This window comes from Schistocerca americana, chromosome X (genome assembly GCF_021461395.2).
Source record: "Schistocerca americana isolate TAMUIC-IGC-003095 chromosome X, iqSchAmer2.1, whole genome shotgun sequence".
Lineage (NCBI taxonomy): Eukaryota > Metazoa > Arthropoda > Insecta > Orthoptera > Acrididae > Schistocerca > Schistocerca americana.
Genome location: NC_060130.1, coordinates 595,654,746 through 595,667,969, shown reverse-complemented (window position 1 = coordinate 595,667,969; position 13,224 = coordinate 595,654,746).

Here is a 13,224-nt window from a genome sequence, read left to right as displayed (position 1 = left end):
AGCAGTTCTAGGCGCTACAGTCTGGAACCGCGCGACCGCTACGGCCGCAGGTTCGAATCCTGCCTCGGGCATGGATGTGTGTGATGTCAAATGGCTCTGAGCACTATGGGACTCAACTGCTGTGGTCATAAGTCCCCTAGAACTTAGAACCACTTAAACCTAACTAACCTAAGGACATCACACACATCCATGCCCGAGGCAGGATTCGAACCTGCGACCGTAGCGGTCGTGCGGTTCCAGACTGTAGCGCCTTTAACCGCTCGGCCACTCCGGCCGGCTGTGTGATGTCCTTAGGTTAGTTAGGTTTAAGTACTCCTAAGTTCTAGGGGACTGATGACCTTAGAAGTTAAGTCCCATAGTGCTCAGAGCCATTTGAACCATTTTTCTAGTCATTTGTTCTCGGGGCATCTTTTTTTTCCTTTTCCTCGTATAAGTATTTATATTTGTGTTAAGGCGAAATAATAGGACGAACTGTGAACGAATAATAAATAGTCCATTCTTTAACTAATGCCAGATGCGTAACTTGATGGTACTGGACTTCAGATTGTAGATGTTTTAATGTCACGCAAGTTTATTTAGTGCAAAAAAATCTCATCTTACACCTAACTAGCCATTCTTCGAACATTACTTACGCACTCTTAAGACACATATACACACGGAAAACAGTTCATCTTATAATATTTCTTCAAGACTGTATATATTCCGTTTAATTGCTCTTTGAAGTCCTTTGCCGTCTCTGACAGAACTACAGCGTCAATGTCATTAGCAAACCTGAAAGATTTTATTTCTTCTCCCTGTACTTATATTCCCGTTTCAAAATTCATCTTGATTTGATTTTTGCAGAGAAAAAAACCACAGTGGTCTTAGCCTACCGTTGCTCACATCCACATTGAGTTTATTGTGATGTTTCGCTCCCTGTGATTCTAGTAAAACCTGCAGGTAACCTTAAGAAACAGGGAGACTCTTTATAGTTCCTTATTAGACACGATTTCTCCAGGCTCTACCGACCTGAATATTCTGCGATTTTGGTTTTTTAGTGCTACGTATTGAAAGATTAGATGTGGTGCGATTTCATCCTCTTTACCACACAGTCTACACTTGGCGACTTCTTGCTCTCTACCCATCGTGTGTAGGTGTTTCTTAAAGTTCCCTTGACCGGTCATGAATCCTATCATGAATTTAATCTGTGTCCTGTTCAAGTTCAGGGTTACAGAACTTCGACATCATTAGCTTTCCATCTATTCGTTTACTTGTGAATTTTCACGGCCGGCAATATCACAATTAATAAAATATTCCGGGCTATTTTGCCATGATCGCATGGATTTCACACTAAAATTTTAGTTTGAAATCCATCCGACCAAGGCATAATAGCTCGAAATATTCTAATAATTGTGAGTTTTGATTTTACCATCGCCTTAGTGAATGTTATGACAGGTGCCGGTCCAATAAATGGAGTCGTCACGCCTGCCCTGGCCAGTCTAGCAGTTCATTGCCACTAATTCCCGAGTGTCCAGAGACCCACAGTAAGTTTACCCAGTTGCTTTCCTCTAGTCTCCCAAGGGTTTCATGACATTTAGCAACGATCTTTGAGCTCTTTACATTGGCTGACAGAGAGTTCAGAGCTGCTTGCCTTTCTGAATATATGTGGTTGCTACGATCCTTGTACCACCTATGCAAATTCTCCTCCACGTACACTCTGGAATATTGTGGCCAGCTTCCCTAGAGACACTGCTCCCTCTAGCCTAGGCTGTACCCCGTATATTCCAGCCCTAGTGCCTTAATACGTTTTAGAACCGTCAGTAAACCAGACTATGTCTGTTGAACGCTGCCGTTCTCTCCTTACAATTGTTACGTTGAAAGGTTTATTAAAGTAGCTCGAAATTATTTTATGGTCTTCCGGAATATTCCCGACCATTCCTAGGTTTACCACGTTACTATATTGGTGGGAGATACTGGATACCCTAAGGGAATTATTTCCAGTTTTTAACCTATATGCCCCTGCAGCGGTCTCCATTGTGGCCCAAAAGTATAATGGAGGCATGTCCAGAATGGTCTCCATCCTAGCAGTGGATGCGCTCCTAACTCCGCCTGTAACGGCTAAGCAAGCTCTGCACCTTACCAAGCTCCTTATCAGCCACCTTCTGCTCTACTTTATCCACCATGCTCTAGCCCCATAAATTGCCATAGGTCTTATTACAGTAGTGTATATCCAGTATATACTCCCGGGGTTTGGATTCCAATTTTTACCACAGGCCCTTCTAATGCTCATAAGAGTATTTTTTGCCTTGAAACATATATTCTTTATTTGAGGGATCCATGATAGTTTCACATCCAGAGTTATCCCTACATACTTCACTACCCCCTCCACTGGTAGAGCTTCATCGAGAACCTTAATATTCCAGTATGTGTACCGGATTTGCTCCCTTGTAAATGGCACTACAAAAGTTTTCTAGGGACTACCCATTAGACCATGTTTTCTGCACCAGTTTTCCACAATTTCTAGTGCACATTGCATCATGGTTATAACAGTACTAATAAATTTTCTAAGTATTACTATGATTAAACCGTCTAAATGTACTTGGCAAAAGTAGCTTCTAGATTTAATTCTTCATGAGTTCATTCACCACTACGTTTCATAGCAGTGGGAACAAGATCCCTCCTTGCGAAAACCCTCTGGTGGTGTTAATCGCAATTTTCTCATTCATCATGGTGGCTTCAGCCATTCTTCTACTTAGCATGGTTTTACTCCACCTGCATATGGTGGTCTCAGTGCCATGCTCTACTGCAGCTCTAAGCATGGATTCGAAGGTCGCATTGCTAAAAGACCCCTCGATATCCTGAAAGAGGCAGAAAGCTATTTCCTGAACGTATTGAGTTTTTTACACCTTCCCAACAAGTTGGTGAAGTGCTGTTTCACATGGTTTACTTGGTTGATATGTGTGTTGTTTTACTTGTAGAGGAACCGCAGTTAACCTCCTCTCCCTAACGTGCACATTAACCAGTTTTTCTAATGCCGTTAGAAGAAAGAAGGACAGACTGATCGATCTCATATCCTTGGCCTTGGTATTATCAATTCTCCCTGAATTCGGAATGAAAACAACACTCACTGTCTTCCAAAAATTAGGAGTAATTCGTGCTGCTATGCTGACCCTAAACAGTCTACGAAGGAATCTAATTGAATCCTCTCCTGATTGTCGTAGTTGAGCTGAAAAGATTCCATCTGGGCCTGGTGGCTTGAACGGTTGGAAGTATCCCACCACCCAGCTTGAGTTTTTGAAATCAACACATTCTACGACAGATTCCCAGTTTTCACTCTGAGTACCTGTAAATCAGTGTGTCTCAGGGACTGACTCCTGGTCTGTGCCATCTGCCAGAGTGCATTTAGGGAAGTGGATTTTGAGGAGCACATCCAGTGCCTCACTTGTTGTCCTTGTACACTCACTATTCTCCGTCCTTAAAGTACCTCCTGGCGTAGTTAGTTTTCTGGTGGGTAGTTTATGAAGTCTAGCGCAAGTAGCTGTACCTTCCACTTCCTCACAGAAAACCTTCCAGAAAGATAGTTTCGCTTGCTTGATCGCAAGGTTGTATTTGACAAGAGGTGCCCGATATTTTTTCCATTGTCCTTCCTTCCTTGTAAGATTCAAAGGTCTTCTTAACTGTTTCCTTTGCACTTGCAGATTGTTGTTCCACCAAGTTAAATTCCTATTTGTAAGTTCGTGGTAACTGGGCGTTTTTTTTTTTTTCTAAAAACGAGGTCATAATGGCAGGTGTGACAGCGTCTGCCATTTCCTCAAAATCTAATGGGTTCCTTATCGAAGTTCTGACTAAAGATAAGCGAGAGTTTAGGTTTTCCTGCTAATCCTATTGGTCATTGTCTGTTTAACATCCGTTTCAACCTCATACTTAATATACATATGTTCAGATAAGGATTCTCCATCGCCATATGCCATTGTTTGACATAACTAGCCATTAGAGTGGACCAGAAAGTTCTGTAAGTTACGGCTGGTCCCGGCGGAGGTTCGAGTCCTCCCTCGGGCATGGGTGTGTGTGTTTGTCCTTAGGATAATTTACGTTAAGCAGTGTGTAAGCTTAGGGACTGATGACCTTAGCAGTTAAGTCCCATAAGATTTCACACACACACTTACTCTGTCAGTTACCTCTTCCCCTTTTCTGTCCACTGCTTAGCTGGGTTGTAACGTGCTTGCCTCCCGTGCAGCGGGCCCGGGTCCTATTCCCGGTCGGGTTGGAGATTTTCTACGCTCGTTGAGTGGGTGTTGAGTTGTCCTCATCTTCATTTCATCCTCATCACCGGCGCGCAAGTCACCCGATGTGGCGTCGACTGAAATAAGACTTGCACCTGACGGCCGAGTTTCCCCGAATGGGGCCTCCATTTCATTTCATTTCATTTCCCGTCGGATTTCCAGACTATTTCCTTGTAGAAATCCGAGTAAGCGCTCACCTCTGCAGCTGGTGTCACTGTTTCTCCACACCAGGTTGTGGGCATTGGAATCACAACAACCCAGCAATTGTTCATTCTGCTATGAACAGTTATCTAGCAGTTTTCTCACTTCTGGGAAGTGAGAGTACTGTCTTCGTAAGGAAGGCAAGCTGAGGCCAATACAGTTTACCTCGTACTTCCTCCTTCACGTTGTCCCATCCTGGTATTCACTATGTCCCTGGAACAGAAGTCCGCCATGGCATGAATGAAATTCCATTCTTAACATATTTGCTTGTTCTGGAGTTCTTTAGATTTCTAGCATAAATCAAGTTACCTCCAGCTCCTCCGAGGTCTCAAACGCCCCCTTTGTATAGATAGAGTTACTGGGTCGGGGCCACGTTCACCTCCTGTCTTACTAGAAAACGATTCTGGGCGCCAGTTGCCCCTTTACTGTGTTGCAGGTTTATCTGAAACACTTGCAGCCTCCGACTTTCCGCCATGGTCGCTTCTGATGTTTTTAAATATCCTAGTGGCTACCTGGGAGAATCCTAAGTACAATTTCAAGTCCTGTTCTCGTGTTGCTGCCAGGAATATGTTGCCGATTTCCACCACAAGGATTTTGCCGTCCAGTACATTCTTTCGGTTTATACCCCCTAATCCACTGAAGAGATCTTCTAGTTCTGTGTCACTATTTTCTCGGACAGAGTCTTCGGTGAAGCATCCTTAAGAATTTTTGGCACCCAAATTGATACCTTTGCGGTCTTGAAGAGTTCAGCTGCTTTCCTGACTAGCAACTTCACCCCTCCCACGGAGATATTCTGAGCACCATCTCCTTAAGCCACTCCATTGTTCCCATCCCCTCACAGACAAAGATAAGACAGCCCAGACAGCCCACATGAATTTGGATCCTCGACTTCCATCCCTCCCCGCAATCTTCTCAAAGAGAGCCATCTAAACTACCTACATCTCTTCTGAGGTGATCAGTGGATGTCCCTTTTGGGTAACCCCCATCCTGAAAACCGAGACTGCAGTATTATAGGCCTGTTTCCCTATTTCCTGCCTCAGTTTTTTCTGGTTCCATTTATCCTGAGTAGTGGGAATATTATATTCCTTCTTGTTCTCTTGTTCCCTGTCTTAGAGGTAGCTTACCTGTCTGATCTGCCCTTTCAATATGAGACAGACATTTTTGGAGGTCTTAGGTTCAAGACCTTTTTATTTCCTCCATTTATGTTTAGGAAGTCATTCTTTACCTTCCTTTTTCTTTATTCTTTGAGGAGTTTCCTCCTCTGAACCCCAGACAAAGATTTAATCTTGACCTGGTCCAACTTTCCAGTAACAGTTCTTGGACTGGTCTATCGCCAAATCCAATTGCAGAAATCATTTCCTCTGGTTCCAACGCCAAAGTTTGGGTATCTAAGGTCACATCAAGCTCCTCAGTTTTCGTTTTATTTTCTGTGTTCTCCATTTTGGTCCTAAGAAAATTGGGGATCTTTTCGATTGGTGGCCCATGCGATGCAAGACTAATTAATCAGGGATCCGTTAATGGAACTTCTTCCTCAACAAAAATCGCATCATCGCTTGGATTAGGTATCTGGGGAGCTGAGGCAGGACTATGGGACTGGATAAGGGAGAAATGGAGCGTTATGGGACACTCTTCGTCTGCTTCATCCACTGAGACTTTTCCGGCATGGGAGATCCTTACAGTATCTGTGCTACAGTCAGCATAGCCTTCAGTTTCTTGCGAATATACAAGCCTCTCTGCCAACATGGACAGTGCTGCTTTAAGAAGGAAATTCTCCTTAGTTTCCTTCCCAACTTGCTCAATATACAGATTGAATAACATCGCGGCTAGGCTACAATCCTGTCTCACACCTTTCTCGATCATTGATTCCCTTTCATTTCCTTCTACTCTTAAACTAGAGTCTGCTTTCTTTAAAAGTTATAAATAACCTCTCGCTCCCTGTATTTTATCCCTGACAGCTTCAAAATTTCAAAGAGTGTAGTTTAATCAAAATGATTAGAAGCTCTCTCTAAATCTGCTAATGCTAAAAATATCGATTTGCCTTCCTTCACCATATCTTCTGATATAAGTTGTAAGAAGCGTCAAACCATTCCTAACGTTTCCTTTCTGATTTTTAATAACCAAATCCAGTTAATCATCGATTACAATAATGTTTAGACAAATTCGTGTTTTTATTTTAGCTACGAGTTTAATAACAGTGGTTATGAAGTTCAAGACATTTATTACTCTTCGTTTCTTCTCTATAGTCTAATTGGGTTTCTGTGCATGTAATAGTAGATTTTTCACCTGTGTGAGAGGAGGTTTCGGAAAGCCAGCAGTAAGACAGCCTGGGGGACACGAGCTGAGATTCTCCACTGTGTTACTTTCTCAGGACCAGGGTTGACTTCCAAAGAACTCGTCAACTAGTGGGAGGAGCTACTGACCCAGTTGGACATGGTACGTATGCTATCGGCCCGTATTGGCCCATAGCAAGCTTCTTCCTCATGCTTTAGAAAACTATGCACAATACAAGAGTCCAATAGAACGCTAAACAACGGTGCCCGTGTAGACTCATCCCAGTAAGTAAATGGCCATTTTATAGTTAGGCTCTGGTCGGAGTGGCCGATCGGTTCTAGGCGCTATAGTCTGGAACCGCGCGACCGCTACGGTCGCAGGTTTGAATCCTGCCTCGGGCATGGATTTGTGTGATGTCCTTAGGTAAGTTAGGTTTAAGTAGTTCTTAGTGCTAGGGGACTGATGACCTAAAAAGTTAAGTCCCATAGTGCTCAGAGCCATTTGAACCATTTTTTATAGTTAGGCCCTTCCATCAAAGCGCTTTCTGCTAGAGGCATTGTACTTGCCTAGTGAGTTCTCAGACGCCAGGTGGAAAGGGGACGCTTTTGAACAAATCACTATATTCCTGCCTCTCCTGTAAGCAGCCATACTATTCAGATTCTTTGTTTTTCACCGTTTGGTGACAGTGTGTTGTGACAAATAGACACCAAGATCCGGTGGGATGAGAGATTTTCTTTTCTACCCACAGACAAGAAAGACACCCATTGAGTGTTCTCAAAAAACGGCTGAAGTGGGAGGCCAGGAGCCATTTTCTGAACGTTTGTACACAAAAAGACTGTGCATTGGTGGCATAAAGAAGTGAGGTTATGATTTAGGTTCGTGAGCCCGAAATTCTCCGAACAGCACAGGCAAAAAACTGGCTGATTGGTGAATGATTATTGGTGGGCGAAAATCGGTAACATAACAGTTAAGCCATGGGTTACAGTTGGGCGAACTTTTGTCTGATTATTTGTTGGTATTTAGACGGAAACTCTGAGTAGAGCATACCCACGGTACGCAGACTCGCTCTTCTTTTCACTTAGCGGCAGAGAAGACACTCTTCTTTCTGGTGGACACCTAGTAATGATAGGCACTCTACACTTGGAGATTTCTCGCTGCTTGTGAGGCAGCATGAATCGGTAGGCCAGTTCCAGTGGCATTCATCGGCACCATCGACGATTTATTTGTCAACACCCAACAATTATGGTGTGAATATCTAGTGGCATCGACTGGTTAGGATGGAACAAAGTTAGGGGTTTTCCAATATTTAATTAAATTCACATAGTCTCAGCCATGACCAAGCGGGTAGGCATAATTGCATTATTGAATTAATAAAAATTGATAACTACTGTCCCTAATTCCTTGTTAGATAACTCTGCCAAACTTATCGCTGTTTATTATAATTTATTTTCATGTTTCAGACAGATGTTCTGTGTTGTACTTGACTGAATTGTATGTAATTTCCTTATTAATCTGTGCACACTGTACATTCTGTAATAAAAACTGTGTTCACTTGTGCCAAGTTTTTGATTTCATACTTATTGAATCCCTTTTTTCATACAGCTTATTGTTACTGAATTATCGGAGTGTCAGTACCCAAGCTTAGTACAAGAACCACCTATTTTTCATAACTGTGTCAATTAAAATCCGTTGCTTAACATTTTACTGAGTAGCTGAATCTAAAGTGAATGATCTGCCTCTCAGCAGCCCAGCTGATGCAGATCGTGATACCATTCCGGAAGGAAGGTTCAGATCACTGGCACTTAGCAGTCATAGCGTCAACATTGTCCTCACATGCTCCTACATGTCTCCAGAATCCAAATTGATGTTTCTCAAAGTTGTCTGCTACCAGATTTTTCCTTTCTTCTGTAAATAGTTCGGGTTAGTATTTTGTTACCATGACTTATTAAACTGGTAGTTCGTTAGTATTCACGCCTGTCAGCACCTGCCATCTTTGTAACTGGAATGTGCGAACATAAAAAGTCAAAATAATAATGAATTAAAGAGCGTCTGCCTTGCTTAATCCCCAAACATGTTTCACCACGACAGTGCCATCCTCAATGGATTTTTTATGTTTCTTTTCTTACATTATGTGTGTCCTGTGGCTGTCTGCAGAAATCAGCCAGAAGTCTAAATCAACACAGCATGTCATCATTGCTGTAGTTGATCCGACCTGAATTGAACTTAGTTTTCTTTTCCAACGAAATATGTTTTTGCTGTCGTTTTTGTGTTTAAAATGACGTTTTCCAACACTATTGGTAAATTCAGAATGTTATGTTGCTGTGGCTTAGACATTGTGAAACGACTGTCAATGGAGTATCTGCAACATAAATATACACCGATAAGTGCGTCTAAGCCATAGCAACATAATAACATTCAGAATTTAGCAGTGAGCACGAGGAAACGTCATTTCAAGCATAAAAACAACATACATGAAAAAGGCAATATTGTGTATGTTCCACTCGATTCATTTAATGAGTTTATCGGTTTTCCTCTTACAAATCCATCATCAGACTATAAGTGACTACTGTCGTCAACGAAGCTGCAATATTTCTAAACCACATTGGAAAAGCGTTACTCATCTAGAGTGAGGCACGAACACAGAGTAAATGCCATCTTTGGCAGTGGAGTGGCACTGCAGTTAAAAAGTTAGAAGCTGAACAGTAAATTAATGCAAAGAGAGTAAATCAGGAAAAACCTTAACACTGAACTCGAAAAACAAAGCCTCTGTAACAATTTAAAGTACTTGATAAGAGTACTAAAGAATAGCCTGAAGAAGCATTACACATGCAAAGTGCAACAGAAACAGAGTAAAAGATAGAATCGACAGTTGTAATAATAGAATATATGGAGCACATTGGCAATCACAAAAAAAATAAACACAGGAAAATGGACGGATAGCAAGGATCGTATAGTGTGGGAAGCATTGGAAATCTGTGCGGACAATGTGAAGTTTAAAAGAGGGGAGGTATTGAACTGTGTTTGGTGCTTTAAAATTAAATCACGATTGTAGAACAGATGTTTGTTGATTCCCATGGCTTACAATAGGTTCAGTTTTTGCCTTTTTTTTGCTAAGTGGAGGACATTAGACTGTGGATGATATCTGTGGCATTCACTCAGTACATGTTCAGCAGATATGGAGTCATAAATCTGCAATTTCCTGCTGTGTTCATGTTCAGCCAATCTAGTAGCTACGTTTCTGCCTGATCGACCACTGTGAAACCTGTCACAGTCATGACAAGTAATTCTGTGTACCCCACTGTTCGTTAGCAATTGGGTCTTATCTTTGCTACTGAAAATACACTGGGCTGTGTTGTTCCTCATATAATAAGAAATACTAATCTTGTAAGGTTTCAGTGGTTTTGTTACACTCTGTGATACGTGTCCTGCAGAAATTGGAAGGGCAGAAGAGGGAGCTCACGGAAGGAGCATAATTTTCACGTTTTGTTGCCAATGCAAGTTGTGTCCAACCAGACAGGGCTATAGCCATTGATTGAGCCAATAATTTTTATTATGTTTAACTCTGCTTTGAAATCTTCTTTGGACATACGAACAGACGTGAGATGGCGCATCTCTGAGTGGAAAGCTACACGTTTGTGTGTTACTAAGTGTTTCGAGCAAGATGGTATCATTGTGTATGTAATTTTAATTTTTCTACAAATTTTTAAACACTGTGTTATTGTACTTATGACAGTCGTTAGAGCTAGGAGGTTCATGGATTTGTTGCCACTCTCCATTGTGAACTGAATATTTCTACAGCGATTCTTTAAGTTACGAAAAAAGGTGTTGAGCTGTCTTGCAGTGCGTGGCCACTTACATAGTACATCATCTACACAACTGAACCAGTATTTAATATTTGCGGTTAAAGGCTCTTTATGAAAAAAATTGTTGTTCAAAATTGTCCATGAATATTTCAGCGGAATGTGTACGAAATAGATCTTTTATCTTATTTATAAGGTCCACTGAATTTGAAATACCACTTTCAAAGATAACACTTACTCTGTGTTTTCGTACCTCGCTCTAGGTGATTAACATCTCTTCCAATGATGTTTACATATATCGTAACTACTTTGATGACGATAGTCATTTAAACTCTGACGAGGGCCTTGTAAGCCTAAAACAGGTCAACTCTACAAATGAATCTTAGAACATATAAAGTATTGTGATTTTCATTTATAATTATGTTGTTCCACCAAGATGCGACGGTAGAATCAGTTAACGCATTAAGAACAACAACAAAAACATATTCAGCGGGCAAATAAAAACCAAGTACGGCAATGATGATATGCTATAATAATTTAGAGTTGTGGCTGATTTCTATTGGCATCCACTACAGGGTAAACACAACGCGAAAGAGAAACAATGAAAGAAAAAAAGAAACACTGAGGATGCCACAACTGCTGTGAAACATGTTCGAGGATTAAGCAAAACAAAAATTGTGTTTTTGAAAGAAGGCGAACCCTCTTTCATTCATTATTGTTTTCTACATGCACGGGACCAAAGATCAAAATTCCTTTACGAAAAGCCGGCCGAAGTGGCCGTGCGGTTAAAGGCGCTGCAGTCTGGAACCGCAAGACCGCTACGGTCGCAGGTTCGAATCCTGCCTCGGGCATGGATGTTTGTGATGTCCTTAGGTTAGTTAGGTTTAACTAGTTCTAAGTTCTAGGGGACTAATGACCTCAGCAGTTGAGTCCCATAGTGCTCAGAGCCATTTGAACCTTTACGAAAAAATAAAAATTTGTTTGACATCAATAACATCACTGCGCTGGAGTTATTAGTTTTCTCCTTGTTCTTTTCGACGGTCCAGTCAAATTAATGTGACCAACGCCTATGTTCGACGTCAGCATGCAATATCCACTCACAGACAGAAGGTGGCAGCACTAGCAGTGGAGAGTATATAAAGCGTGTCGGAGGGAACCGGAAAACAGTGCAGAAACGAATCTATTTATGGGACGTCTAAAAGGAAGCATTTCCTAAACTGCAAAGTTTGTAAAGTGTTCTCATGTCAGCTTGGTTAAAATATACAGTGCATGGCAAAATAGCGCTATCCAAAACCGGTGTCTGGTTCAACTGTGGTGTACCATGGGCCGTAGATGACAGACGTGAAGGGCAGCTGCAGGGGTGTGCACGGCCAAATAACGTGCAACTGTTGAGCAACTGACCACTCAGATGAACCATGGAGCTACCAACAATGTCTCCTCAACGACCGTTCAGCGAACGTTCCTGAGTATGGGTCTCTGCAGTAGGCGCCTGGTTCATGCATCCATACTGGCTGCTGTTCATGGACTACGAAGACTGTAATTTGCATTCCAGTGCCCCAAATGGAGAAAATGGTCCAAATAGCTCTGAGCACTATGGGACTTAACTTCTGAGGTCATCAGCTCCCTAGAACTTAGAACTACTTCAACCTAACTAACCTACGGACATCACATACATCCATACCCGAGACAGGATTCGAACCTGCGACCGTAGCGGTCACGCGGTTCCAGACTGCAGCGCCTAGAACCGCTCGGCCACCTCGGCCAGCGCCCCAAAAAAAATGTTGAAATGTGTGTGAAATCTTATGGGACTTAACTTCTAAGGTCATCAGTCCCTAAGCTTACACACTAGTTAACCTAAATTATCCTAAGGACAAACACACACACCCATGCCCGAGGACGGACTCGAACCTCCACCGGGACCAGCCGCACAGTCCACGACTGCAGCGCCGGCGCCCCAACTGGACGTGCGATGAGTGGCAACAGGTGGCCTTTCCAGATGACAGACGGCCGTTGGCGTGTACGGTGTGATACATCTGAAAGCAAACACCCTGCAACAGTCGTTGGAAGGGTCCAGGCCGGAGGAGGGAGCATTACGGTCGGGGAAATGTTTTCGTGGCGTTCTCTGGGTGATCTCGTCATTGTGGAAGGCACAATGCACTAACACAAGTATGCATCTATAACTGGTGGCCATGTACGCCCTACATGTAGTTTGTTTTTCTTCAGCACGATGGCTGTACCAGCAGGCCACCGCACGGTGTCACACAGCTCGCAGTAAACGTGAGTGGTTCGAGGAGCACCAGGATGAGTTTACCCTACGCCGCTGGTCACCAGACTCCCCGGATTTAAACCCAGTGGGACCACCTCGATCGGGCTGTTCGTGCCACGAATCCTTAACTGATAAGACAAGCGCAATTTCCCGCGGCAGTGGAGTCGGCACGGCTCCACATCCCTGTCGGTACCTTCCAGAACTTGAATGAGTCCCATCCAGCACGTTCCACAGCAAAAGGTGGTTATTCAGGATTTTGACAGGTGGTCACGTTAATGTGACTGGGCAGTATATCAGACACTGTCAGCGGTGGATGGACGTAGCCGTGGATGGGTTTCGGCCGTCGACTCCGGGGTGTCGCGTAGTGGTGGGGAGCCCCCACCGCGCCTTGCCGCGGGCCGGCCGCACGGTGCTCACACAGGCG